This window comes from Onychomys torridus, chromosome 14 (assembly GCF_903995425.1).
Source record: "Onychomys torridus chromosome 14, mOncTor1.1, whole genome shotgun sequence".
Lineage (NCBI taxonomy): Eukaryota > Metazoa > Chordata > Mammalia > Rodentia > Cricetidae > Onychomys > Onychomys torridus.
The window spans coordinates 14,748,539-14,763,429 of NC_050456.1; positions in this window are offsets into that span (position 1 = coordinate 14,748,539).

Consider the following 14,891-nt stretch of genomic DNA (forward strand, 5'->3'; position numbering starts at 1 on the left):
AGACTGATTAGGTGCCAGAAGCCAACCTGTTATATTTTTGTTCACAACCCTATTACATATTCATACACAAATTTTATTTGATTTTCTTTGCAATTTCTAGCTTGTTTCTACTACTGGAAGAGAAGTTTCAAAGCCATAGCTACTTAATAGGACACAAACATGTGCTATCTCCTCTTACTTTTCTATTCTTGTCCAAGGTATGAGTGAAACTGATCACAGCCATAGAAATCATAATTTCTCACTATGAGGGACCATTTCTATAAAGGTATTAAGTCTAATAGTAGTGAAGATAGGACTTTTCTTGCCCATAGTCACTTGGGAGTAATAGAGTCTGACAAATAGTGCAGTCTTATGAGACTTAGTTTAACCTGAAAAAGTGAGCAAGAACCAATGACAAAATCCTGAGTGGATTACAAAAGGAGACATGTATGAATTTGTGATGAACTTAGAGCCTGCTGAATTCAAAAGGGTCAGATAAAAGTGTTATCTGCATTTCCATGTGTATATAATAAAATTAAGTTTCCATGAACAATGCTTACTATTTATAAAATAAATTATTGCCTAGGATAGTGATACATGCCAGAAATCCCATCAGATAGGAAGAGAATCACTGCAATTTTGCCACTCCCTTTGTTTAGGGGGTAAGTGCCAGGGTAGCCATGGTGACATAGAAGGAACTTACTAAAAAAAAAAAAAAAAAACAACACAGCTGGCTTTCTTTGTATCCTGCATGTGTATAAGGATTTGATCTCTCAGCATACCCATCATATTCCTGATGTCATAAATGTCCCCCCATCATTGACTCTATGGAACTGTAAGGAAAAATAAATTTTGGTATTTTATAACAACAACAGGAAAGTAACTAATGCATAAGTTGGTACTAAGAGTTGGATGGTGTCATGAAGAACCCGACCACACATTTTGGGGAAAACACAGAAGATTTTGGAACTTTGGGCTAGAGAAGCTGTTGAATGTCTCAAGAAGAACTTGACAGGCTGTTCTAATAGGATCCTGGCAGACAGTGCTGCTGGCAGTAATGTGTATTGTAGAGGCACAGTTGAAGAGATTTCAGAATAAGCAAGTGCTTTAACAGCAAGTGAGCTAGCAGCTATTCCTGTGACATTTTGTCAAATAATCTGATTGCCTTCTGCCCATATCCTAAGAATTTGCCTGAGGCAAAATTTTAAAGTAATGGACTAATTTCTTGGGCAGGGGAAACTTCAAGACTTCATAATAGTGAGTCTGCAGAAATTATTACTAATTTCCCTTATGAAGGTCTACGATGAAAATTAACAAGTGCAGCAGAATAAAGTACAAAATGTACAGCTTAGAGAGAAAAAAGGCAACCAGGAGCTTAATGTTATGGTCATGCTATGCACTAAAAGATAGGCTATACTTACTAAGGAGTTTAGCACCATTAAAGAGAAACCTGTTCTATATTACAAAGATAAGAAAAGTATTTCCTAGGCAAGAGACCACCCAGATCAGCTTAGAACTTGTGACAGAGCTAAAGAAGTTTTCAGTTACTAGAAAGCACACAAATGTTGCTGCAAAGGTGCTTCCAAGGGTCAAGAGTCCATCCCAGGCTGGCCCCTAAACTCGTCAAGGTCATCCATGTAGTAATAGCTTTGGAGGCATGAAAGATGTAATGATGAAGTGGTTGAGCATTTTTTTTTCCTCTGAAATTTTAAAGAGCCACCGAGGCCAGGCATAATGTGGCAGGGAGTCCCCATTAGGGGCTTTTTATGAAGTTGTGAAATTGAAGCTTGGGTTGCAACAGACACCCCCACGATGTTGGAAATGTCAGTTCTATCAGACATCTGCCAAGGAATACAAACAGTGAGTGTAACCAGCTGAAGAGGAAGTGTGTGCTGTAGGCAGCAAAGTTGGAAGGGCAGAGCCATTTAAGCCTTTTAACATCTTATATGGAGCTACTGTGTCCTCATTCCTTCCATAGGAGTGTATGTTCTATCTGACTGTACTTTGGAAGCATATAACAGGAATTTTTATTTTTGGGGGGTTTACATTTAAACAATTGCTCTGAATATTAGAAGAGACATTGGACTTTGGACCTTTAAATGGTGTTTTAAATGTTTTAAACTCTGGAGACTTTTGAGTTTGCATTAAATGCATTTCACACTATAAGATGATAAGACCTGATGGGGGCCTGGGAGTAGAATGTGGTGGTTTGAGTGAAAGATGTCATTCATGGGCTCAGGTTGTTAATCATTTGGTCTTCATTTGGGCAATATTATGAAACCATTACGAGGTACAGCCTTGCTGGAGAGGAAATGCAGTGCTAGGGTCAGGCATTGAGAATTTATATTCTTGTCTCTCTTGCAGTTTGCTCTCTCAGCTTCCTTCACATGGATAAAGAAGTGATCCTTTAGCATCCTGCTTCAGCTTCCTGTGGCCATACTGCCTCACCATCAAAGGCCATCCCTCTGGAAGTACAAGCTAAAATAAACTTTCTTCCATATAAAAGAAAGGAAACAAAACAAATCATCAAGTATTCTGTAATACACAACTTCACTAGTTTTTCTTTTTTGAAGATCTGACTGTGGTATATCAAACAAGTTTGCTATCTAACAATAGGAACTAATGTTTAAGTTAAAAATTTGTTCTATGACTTTATAGAATTAAAAATATGTGCATGAAAACTGTTGTGAGTTTCTCACAAACACGTTCAGAGTGTCTTCACTTTATATGCTGATTTCTCTTATTATACTTTGTAGTGTGGTTCAGAAATGAAACCTGAATTTTCTGCATTGGTTGATATTTCAAACTTAAGATGGAGGCTTTATTTATTTAGCTTGACTTTTTTAAAAATTTGAACAATATTTTGACAGCTTTAACTGTCAACATGGTACTTCCTTAAGAGAGACTCAGTTAGGGACAGTTTATATTGGGCTTAGTCTGTAAGCATGTCTGTGGGGATTTGTCTTAATGAAGCTATTGATATGACAAGCTTTAGTCCATTATGGGTAATACCATTTATTAGTCAGGGTATCCTGAGCTATATGAGAATGGAGAAATCAAGATGGGTGCAAGTGACCATGTATGGACTCATCCTCTCTGCTCTTGACTGTGGGTGTGTTATGCCTAGCCTTTTAAAGTTCCTGCTTCCTTGACCTCCCTATGATAGACTGTAACCTGGAATTGTGAGCTAAAAAGCACCCCTCTCCCATATGTTAATATTGTCAAGATATTTTATCATAGAAACAGTAGCTAAAATAGAACAGAAATATTATCATTTCTACACTACTAAGTGTTAGTTACAAATTTAGCATGTTATTAACTTCTAAGCATCTTTTACTACAGAAGATACTTTAGGGAAATTAAATAAACCTATGGTAATTCACTGATTGAGAACACTTTTTCTCCTTTGATACCCAGTGACAATCATCTTATAAGTAGGAAAATTACTTTAATAAATTAGGGTAGAAGGAGCTAACGTCTACTTTTGCTTAGCATTCATTGATAGAATTATTAATTTAAGCACATTTTCTATTATTTTGCAAGAAACAATTATAGTTAGCTCTAATCAGAATATCTTAGCCATAGTTAATTCATTGATTGAATTTGTAAATGATATGCTAATCAAAAGGTATTAAAGAGGACACGTAACTGGAAATAATTTCTAATATTTTGCATAACATAATTAGTATTTGAAATTAAGCTCAATGGACTTAAAGCATAACAATAATAACTATAAAGTCCTACATTTATAACAAATTAAAAAGCCTAAAACCCTAATGAGATCCTGCTAGCTAAAATATCATCAATAATGGCAAACTGTACAGTTCCTATTATAACAAAAGAAAGAAAAGCCAAAACAGGCATAAAACTTACTTTAAAAAATACATTTATGATCTTCAGCAGCTACAAACAAGTGAACTAGCTCTGGGGATAGAGACTACTCCCTGCTGAAATGAGCTCCGCAGACATTTTCTACCTGGGGCATCTGCCATGCTTGACAATGAATAAGACCATACTTGCTATAGGGTGGGAGTCCAACCAGGGAAAAAAGAGAAGCCAGTAGAGAGGAAATGGCCATGTAAGCTAGAGTGAATAGCTGGAAGGCAGAGATACCTCAGACTTGGGATATGTTTTTATGTGAATATTTGCTGAATAATAGGACAATGATGTGGAGCTTGGGGAGCTCGGTTATTGAAATTAAATCTTCCAAGTTTTCATAATGTTAGGAGAAGAAGTCTCACGAGAGAGGGGAGCATATAACAAACATAGAAAATCTCCTCATTTGAAACTGAAGTAGAAAGACTTTACATCTCCAGTTTTAACTAAGTTGAATGCCTAATAGGATGCTATGATCAGCTCCTTGACTCACCTTCCCAATACAAAGAAGATGGTAAACTCTTTAATTTAAATTAATTTAATTCCATCAATTAAAAAATTTAAATCCATTTATTGATTTATTAGTGTGTTTATACAATATGTGCAAGTGCACATGTCCCATGGTGCATGGATGGAGAAGACAACTTATTGGAGTGAGTTCTGGCTACCTCTCCACCTTGTGGATCATGGTACTCAAACTAAAAGCTTCCGGCAAGTTCTTTTACCAACTGATCCATCTCACAACCTTCATGTAAAACACAAATTCAATTTATCACATATATTCTATTTGGACACAATTTAAAAATTAACTAGTATTAATTGGTAGAAGAGCATGCTCAACAATTTGGAAAAACCATATCAACAGGAAAAAACAGATATTCAGTTGACAAAGACCACACTAAAAATAGATTGACATAATAAAAGTAAAAAATTGACATAAAAGATAAAAGGAGAATTCATTAAATAATTATAGTCTATAAAATAAATAACGACTAAAATACTTAGAACTTTAAATTAGCTTGAACACAGGCTTGAAAAAAGCAAAAGATACTGAATTCGCAGACATGAATAAAGTCTCCAAGATAAAAGTTTAAAAAGATGAACAAATAAAGCGTAAATAATATAGACAATTAATTTCATTAATGTGTCACCAGATCATAAGTAAGATATGAGCTGGAGAACGCAACAGAAATAATAATTTGATAAGATAATGGCTAGTAAGTTTCCACAATAGACAAAAGAAATCAAACCACAGACAAAAGAGATACCATGAGCACAGACAAGCAAGAAAAATGCAAAGAAACTAACAAATGTATTGTGACCAAACTGTTGCAAATTGAGCATAAGAAGAAAAATTTAAAACTAGAAAAAAAAAAGAATCCAAAACAAAACAAAGCAAAGAAACAAAAAAACAAACCTCGTATTATCTTTATGAAGCAAGAGTAACACATTTGGTTACCACAGAACCTATGGAAGCAAAATCCAGAACTCACTCAATCTATCAATCAAACAACCAAAGAGCATGGTATGGTCTTCTTACTGACGAAAAGGAATGGAAACAGAAAACAATAGTAGAAGAAAATTAAGTATTTGTCAAACTGGCAGAAAATGGATTAAAAATCTGGAAAGGTAGAGGGAATTTGAGAACACTATATAGAATTCAGGGAGAACCTTCCTACTAGGTATAAAAAGTGAAATGTTTCATAGCAGGCAAAGACTGTTGGCATAGTACAGAAAAGCTCCAGGTGGAGAATGCACCTGAATCAGGACCACTCATTTCCTCCAACATGTGTTTGAAATGTTAGGCATCCGGAAGTTCTGGTATTCCTTTAGTGTAAAGAGCCTAGAGAAAACATAGATGTGAGGTGACCATATCATCAACAATCCAGATGCCTGAGGAAGGATTAGTGGGTCAATTCCTCATTGACATACCACACTACACATCCACAGACACCCTTATGAAGAATAACTTGACTGATATGGTGGCACATGCTTGCCATCTTAGCATGCAAGAGGCTGAGGCATGAGGATTGCAACGTTAGACCAGCTGGGATGATATTACATAGTAAATGAGTTCAAGGATAGACCGGGCTACAGAGCAAAACCCTGCCAAGAGAGAAAGAGAGGGTGAGGGGTGGCAAGAGAGAGAAAAGAAAAATTCACTTGTGTGCTTGTGACTCCCTTTGCTGTCCATTTACTGGAGCCTCTTTGTGACCTATCACATCATACAATTTATACACACCTTTCCATTCTCTTTCATTTAGGTTTTACTACAGCAGGCATTTTGCATTTCATTAAAATTTCTTGTCACATAGTTTAAAATGGTCTTAGAATGCTATAGTATCTTTCCTTTCTTACTCTGTATCATTCCTTATACATACTGCCTCATGTGAACATTTATCTGTATGGAAAGAGTTAGGTAGCCCAGGTTTTGTCATGAACAGTATCCACATGTCAGTGACTTTGAAAACCATGTTGTCTGTTACTTATATAAAAACCTATAACAGGATTAATGTACTCTCTGAGGCTGGTGTCTTCTGTAGGGTGACTTGGCAGTCTTGGCAGCTGGAATCATGTGGCTCTGTTTTCTCATGCATGACTACTTTGACAGAGTGAATTTGCCATGGCATTGATGAAAACTAGTCAAATAATCATATATAACAATAAAAGCTTGCAGAAAGTGACAGTATTGACAATGAGTCAACTTGTCCATATATGCATAAGTTCATAATTGTACTTTTAAACTTAATAGCTTAATCTCTCTGATTACTATAAATTACTTTGTACATCTTTTCAGTGGTATTTCTTACAGTATCTAACTTCATATGGGAAAAATAAAACCCAGCACAGCTAAAACAATTCTGTATAATAAAAGAACTTCTGGAAATATCACCATTCCTGATTTCAAGTTTTACTACAGAGCTGTATTACTAAACACCTCATGATATTGGCATAAAAATAGACATGTAGATTAATGGAATCAAATAAAAGAGTCAGATGTAAATCCACACAACTATGAGCACCTGACTTTTGACAAAGAAGCCAAAATTATACAATGGAAATAAGAGAGCTTTTTCAACAAATGGTGCTGGTATAACTGGATGTTGGCATATAGAGGAATACCAGTAGACCCATATCTATCACCTTGCACAAAGCTCAAGTCCAAGTGGATAAAAGACCTCAACAAAATTCCAGATACAGTAAATGTGATAGAAAAGAAAGTGGGAAATAGCCTTGAACACACTGGCACAGGAGATCATTTCCTGAGTAGGACACCAATAGCGCAGATCAACACTAAGATCAACAATTAATTAATTGTACCTTATGAAACTAAAAAGCTAAGGGAAAGGATGTCATGAATAGGACATAATGGGAGTCTACAGAATGGGCAAAAGCTTCACCATCCTCACATTTGATAGAGGGCTGATTTCCAAAACACATAAAGAACCCAGAAGACATCAATAAAACCCCAAATTAGTCTCGTTGTTTGAGAATAAAAAGTTCATGTGGTGAACTTGGCAAATGGAAATTGTTACTGCTCTGCTTCTCTCACTCTTGTACTCTTTATGCCACTGTGACATTTGTGTAGCTGGAGTTTTCTCCAGTCCTGCCTGGCCCATGGTCAGGACAAACCTCTCTCACCCGCCAGTCCCACAGCTGCTTAGACCCAACCAAGTAGACACATAGAGACTTCTATTGCTTATAAACTGTATGGCCACAGCAGGCTTCTTGTTATCTAGTTCTTATATCTTAGATTAGCCCATATCTATTAGTCTATAAGTTGCCATGTGGCTCGTGGCTTACTGGTACCTTACATCTCACTTTCCATGGTGGCAGCTGGCAGCGTCTCTCTGCCTCAGCCTTCCACTTCCCAAAATTCTCCTTTCTCCTTGTCCCACCTATACTTCCTGCCTGGCTATTGGCCAATAAGTATTTTATTTATTAACTAATCAGAGCCACACATTTAACATACAGAAAATCCCACAGCACATTTGGCCTGAAATAGAGGAAATGGTTGACTGTTCCAGTATCATTGAACTCAAAATCCCCCTTTGAGTCTTTAGTTTTCAGATAGACCTCAATAAAAAGGTGTGCTATGACTGATAATTGCAATATCTCCATTCACATATTGCAAACATATTATTTTAAATACTTTAGTGTATAATTATTAATTATCAAATTTATATATTTATTGGACATAATATTAACTGTCATGTTCTGATTATAAGTATAACATTTTATGAAACAATGATATAGTTGGGAAGCAAAACAAGGAGTGAAAGTTTTCAAAATAGAAGTCAGATAGGTATGTGAGAAGGTGATAACTACAAAAACCGAGTAACAGCAAGGGAGCTTTTCTAGAGGAAAACATTTCTTTAGCAGAGGTGGAGCAAAGTCCCTCCTTCCCTCTCTCCCTACCTCCAGCCTCCCTCTCTTTCTCTCTCTCTCTCTCTCTCTCTCTCTCTCTCTCTCTCTCTCTCTCTCTCTCTCTGTGTGTGTGTGTGTGTGTGTGTGTGTGCATGTGTGTGTATGTATGTGTGCATGCACATGTTTGTGTGTGCCAGTGTGTTGGGAGAAGGTGCTGCAGTTGAGATAAAAGCAGCAACACAGTGGAAGTACTAGGGAAATTTTTGAGGCACTGGCATTTTCTATCCATTTTGTGGACTTTCACTGTGAGATTTCAAATAGGCAAGACCCCACTGACTCACGTGGAAGCCAGACTGAGAGGGAACCATAACAGAGAGTGTGTCCACAATTAGAAAGCAATTGGAACTAAGTCGACAGTGATGGTGGCATGGACAGAGAGTGGCTGGCAGAAGTGACAAGGCTTTGTTGAATCCCTTCATGGCTTAGGTGATACCCATAAAAATGCCTGTGAATGTGGGGTATTAGAGAGAGAAAGAATGCTAAGTAGCTTTAAGAGCCAGGTGGCAAAATCAGATCAGTGGAACATATTGGCACAGAAAGGTGATTAGGATCTCATTGGGTGTGTCAACTTTCAGACTTGAGTTGAGATAGCTGGAAGAAGAGAGGAATTCATATGTGAGAACTTAGTTGTAGATATTCTGTCTGGCTACTGCTAATTTAAGCCCACAGATGGATTCAATAAGGGAACTGTTTTAAATAAAAAGTAGAATGTATTTGAAGCATAGTGTCTAAAAGCCATTTGAGTGTTAAAAGGTCTTAGGACAAATCAGAAGAAACAAGAAGAAAACAAAACAAAACAAATGAAAATAAAGGACCTGTGTTGTAAAGATAATTCTTCAAAAAGTAGGGACTGCTAAACTCTATGACTGTACTGTTGTTACTACAAGGTAAAGCAGGGCTGAAGATCGGCCATTGCTTGGCCCTGCAGTCTCTAGAGACTGTGGTGACACTGTAGTTATGGGGTTATATCATGTAGGAAGGAGCTCCTTGAAACAGTGAAAACATGTTCTCTACAGGCTGCTTCAGCTACACAGAACACACCTATTTGTAAGTATAATTTATAAATTGCTTTAGAGACTTGGAAAACACAGCTATTTTTATGCCATCACTTCAGAGGAGCACCATTCTAGCAGCTGAAAAAAGGTGTAGTATTGCTAACTGAGGGCCTCTTCACAAAGACAGTTTCTGGAGTAGAATCAAAAAAGAAAAGAAAAGAAACAAAAAAAAGAAGAAGAGAAAAGGGAAGAACTAAAGATACACACAATAAAAGAATTTACAGTTCTTACCATTGGCAAGCCAAAACAATAAGTCATCACTTGGGAAGGATCTAGAATCAAGGCAATGCCATTATTATTACAATTTCAGGCCTCTTATGTTTGCATGCACATGGAAAACTCAGTGAAGAAAGGTTTTCTGTCCTTGACACTAGACATGATAAATGCTGTTCTCTCCTTTGATCTCTCCCTGTGAAAGGGAAAAGAAATAAAGGCAAATAGTTAATAATCACATATAAAACTATACATGTGTCATTTGACCAAACTTACAGACCCAGCACCAAGAAAATGTGCAGGATCCAGTGTCAGTGGGGGCTCACTGACTATGGGAGTGGTTTGAACTATGCCTGAACTTACAGTCCTTGAGCCCTTGCTGGAGGGTCTCCAGTCTGCTTTCCAGAGTCTATCTACAGAGCTCTTCTGGCTATCTTCAGTTGAGAAAGAGAGCATCAGAAGGACACTGATTCACAAGCTAGTTTTTCAAGAACCAAAAGCAGACTTTTCTACTTCTACATGTGACCTAGGACATGTTTGACATAATTTCAGTGTTCAACATAATCACAGATTTGTACATTCAAAAGCCACTTCATTATGCAAGTTGTATTAACATTTGTTATTCTGCCAAATAATTCATTCAATAAATTTAAATTTAAAATCTGTCTTAAATGCTGATGTTTTACTGATTATAAAATAACATATGCTTATTATGGGAAGTGTGGAATATGCGGAAATATCTGAAGAAGGAAAGCCATTCACTCCCCGTCCCAGAGTCAACAGAAAACAGTTTTCAAAGATTTGGTGGGATTTTTTCTTTTCTCAGTCATTAAAGGTTCATTGCTCTGGGAGTCATTGTAATAATATCTCCATTGCTTATTCACAGACAAGGTGAATTATCTGACCTAAATGTACCAAAAAATTGTATGAAGAAAGGAATTAGTGGTAAAACATTACAGAATTGAGGGGAACGAGACAGGGAGGTTGGGCTGTTTGCTCAAGGCTGCAGTGGCAGCCCTGCTGATGCCCTTGAACTCACCCCTCTGGTTTCAAGTGCTGTTAAATCTAATTTTCTCTCAGGTTGATAAGGGTCTATTCTGCATTTAAGTGTCCATCACACACACTTTAACAATTAAACATTCCTCTTGAAAGCCTCCATTGATTGAGCCCCTCAAAGACACAGGCTTCCTTGGCCTTGCACTCTGATCCTAGAACCTGCTTTATAAGGACACACTTGCTTCTTAGGCTTGCAGTCTTCTTTTGTTGTTTGAAAGAACAAATATTTGAAACTGATACAAATTATTGACAAAATAGAGGTGCTGAATAAAACAAATTGTTGGGTTGCTGACCTTCTGTATCTCGCTCCTCATGTTGGTTTTGGGGTCCATCACTTTCTTGTCTGCCTTGAGTGTCACTATTGGGTGAAGTGAGGGAGGATGCTAAGGGTTTTACTTTCCATGTAATATTAGTTTTAATATCTTATAGCGGGGAAGAGCTTAGTGCTTTGCAGTTTGAAGTCAGGGGCAGATTTGTCAGACATGTTCTGACATTTCGTGAATCCATCCCGTGGATAACAGTGACACTCATTGTCCAGCAGCATTGGTGGTTCTGGTAAGGAGAGTGTTGAGAGACTCATTTTCTGTAAGTTATCCCTGCTGTGTTAAAAAGGGAAATAAATACCCTGCTTGTGTTTTAATTTTATTTTTTTCTAAAGAAGACACAATCACTTCTTTGAGATTCCCAGCTTTGAATGGTCTGCCAAGGTAGCTATTACCATCATTTGTTATAGTAGCTTTAAAAACCAAAACAAAAAGATGCCTGTATTCAGTGTGTCTCCTCAGAACTTATTTTATTTTGAACACCCAGTCATGCTTCTTTCTTTGGTGATCTTTTACACTGCTGCTGCTGGCTTTGCTGTTTATGATTCCTGCATTTCCAATATGATGCTCACATGTTCATGTTAGTGGAAAAATACATTTGACCTGCTCTAAAAACCATTAGAATATACATCTGTCACCCCAATATTGTTGATCATATCCACATATGAAAAGAGAGGACCCTCACCCCCATTTTAACCCATTAAAATGGAGAGTACATTATTGCTTCTTAGGTCTCCAGGAGGCTAGCTATCTATTGGGGGTGGGGGGATTCAGAGATATTGTTCACCATAATGATCCAGTAAAACCTGTTTGCATTTTAGTTGCAAACCTTGGGGCATGGTCCTGCCCCATTTAGTGAATGTCTTCATATTGCTTAACTCTGTGTTCCTATAGGGAAATGCACACAATGTTTTTTTTTTCAGGATAAAGTATAAAGACCAAGGTTGAAAGCCTGGCTCTGCTACTCAATAGTTAGACTGGAAAAGAGAGATCACATCTATGTTTGATACAAGGAGCCTTATTTTTGTTGCCATAGGCCTCCAAACAATGACCCTTTGATCTTAGCTTACATCTTATCTAATACACTCTCCTCTTGGGTATAAATATGAGATAAGATGCTATGTTACCCTATTTCCTGCCATTTCTGGTCATACAGAATAACTAATGTACTTCATATTTGTAATTATGTATATATTCACCATTTATATGAATTTCATTTGTTTTTATTTGCCCAACCATATTAAGCAATTATTTTCCAAGCATGGTAACTTTTGCTTAGAGGGAGACATTGATAATTCTTTAGTTAATGAATTATTATTATGGAATATGATGTGTGTATGGGATCAGGTCATAACTTTTTGGAATCAGTACTTTCCTTCCACCATGGGTTCTAGGAATTGAGAACAAGCTATCAGATGTATGTAGCAAGCACTTTCATCAGATGATCCATTTCATGGTATCATTGGCAATTCTTGAATATCTTGACTGAGGTAGGAAGCATAATACTTGTTGGAAGGCAAGGATGCTATAAAGCATGTAAGAATGCACAGGGAAGCCCTCACAATAGAAATAGCTGGTATAAATGACCACTGTCAAGGTTGAGAAATTTTGTTCTGAGCTCTGGATATGAGAGCTCTGTGAGATAAAAGAAATTTAACTCAACAAAGCAAAAGTTTTATAGGTGGTATGGTAAAAGATATCACTGCTTAGGGTACAGAGCAAGTTATACTCAGGCAAGGCAAGTTATACTCAGGATTCTTTTTTTTTTTTTTTGCTCTTTTTTTTCATTTTTATTTATTAAGGTATTTTCTACTCACTCTACATACTATCCACAGATCCATCCCTCCTCCCACCTCCCAGCTCTCTTTCCTAAGCCACTCAGCATCCCCACGTCCCCCAAATTGAGGTCTCCCATGGGGAGTCAGCAGAGCTCAGCACACTGAGCCTAGGCAGATCCAAGCCCCTTCTCACTGTACCAAGGCTGTGCAAGGTGTCACACCACAGGCACCAGATTCCAGAAGCCTGCCCATAGACCAGGGACAGATCCCAATCTTCCTGCCTGGGTGTCCCCCAAACAGTTTGAGCCAAACAACCATCTTCCATATCTAGAGGGCCTAGTCCAGTCCCATGGGGGCTCTATAGCCACTAGTCCATAGTTCATGGGCTTCCACTAGTGTGGCTGGTCATCTCTGCATGTCCTCCCATCATGATCTTGAGGACCCTCACCTGCTGTATCTCTCCTCTCTCTCATCAGTTGGATTCCTGTTGCTCAGCCTCATGCCTGGCCGTGGATCTCTTTATCTGCCTCCATCAGTCACTGGACAAAGGCTCTATGATGACAGCTAGATTATTTGCTAGGCTGGTCACCAGAGTAGACTGGTCCAGGCACCCTCTGGACCACTGCCAGCGGACCAAGTTGGGGTCAACCTTATGGATTCCTGAGATCCTCCCCAGCACCCTGACTCTTCCTATTCCCATGATGTCCTCATCTGTCATGGTATCTTCCTCCCTGCCCTCCAACTCTGTCCCTGTTCCAGCTTGACCCTCCCATTTCCCTATGATCTCATCCCCTACTCCTTGCTCTCTGCTACCCTCCACACCCAGTCCACTCATGAGGATCTCATCCACTTCTCCTTCACAGGGTCATTCATGTATCCCTCCTAGGGTCTTTACCTGTTAGCAAGCCTCTCTGGAGTTGTGGGTTGCAGTCTGGCCATCCCTTCCTTCAAATTTAGTATCCACTTATGAGTGAGTACATACTATGTTTGTCCTTCTGAGTCTAGGTTACCTTACTCAAGATAATATTTTCTAGTTCCATATATTTGCCTGCAAATTTCACGATATCATTGTTTTTTACTGCCGAGTAGTACTCCATTGTGTATATGTGCCATATTTTCTTTATCCATTCTTCAGTTGAGGGGCATCTAGGTTGTTTCCAGGTTCTTGCTATTACAAATAATGCTGATATGAACATAGTTGAGCATGAACCCAACACAATTCTTCACAGACTTGGAAAGAACAATACTTAACTTTATATGGAAAAACAAAAAAACCAAGGATAGCTAAAAGAATCCTATAAAATAAAGCAACCTCTGGAGGCATCAGGATCCCTGACCTCAAGCTCTACTATAGTGCTATAGTAATAAAAAACAGCTTGATACTGGCATAAAAACTGACATGTGGACCAATGGAATTGAAATGAAGATCCTGACATTAATCCACACACATGTGAACATATGGTTTTCGACAAAGAAGCAAGAACTGTACCATGGAAAAAAGAAAGCATCTTCAACAAATGGTGCTGGCATAACTGGATATCACCATGCAGAAGATTGCAAATAGATCCATATCTGTCACCATGCACAAAACTCAAGTCTAAGTGGATCAAAGACCTCAACATAAATTCAGTTACTCTGAACTTGATAGAAGAGAAAGTAAGAAGTAGTCTGGAACAAATTGGCACAAGAGAACACTTCTTAAGTATAACACCAGTAGCACAGACACTGAGAGTGGCAATTAATAACTGGGACCTCCTGAAACTGAGAAGCTTTTGTAGAGCAAAGGACATGGTGAACAAGACCAAACAACAGCCTACAGAATGGGAAAAGATCTTCACCAACCCCACATTTGACAGAAGGCTGATCTCCACAATATATACAGAACTCAAAAAGCTAGACATCAAAATACTGGGCACTGGGTTTGGTCTTTGTCTATCTGGCAATGCTATCATTTCTTAAGAGCAAAGCTGTGGGTCTTTAAAAACATTTATTTATTTTATTTCATGTATGTAGGTGACTTTTGCCTGCATGTATGTCTGTGAACCATGTGAATACAGTGCTTGTGGATGGCAAAAAAGTGCATTGGGTCCCCTGGAGCTGAAGGTACAGGCAGTTATTAGCCACTATCTAAGTAATAGGAACTGAGTCCAGTTCCCCTGGAGGAGCAGTTGCTTAGTCACCTC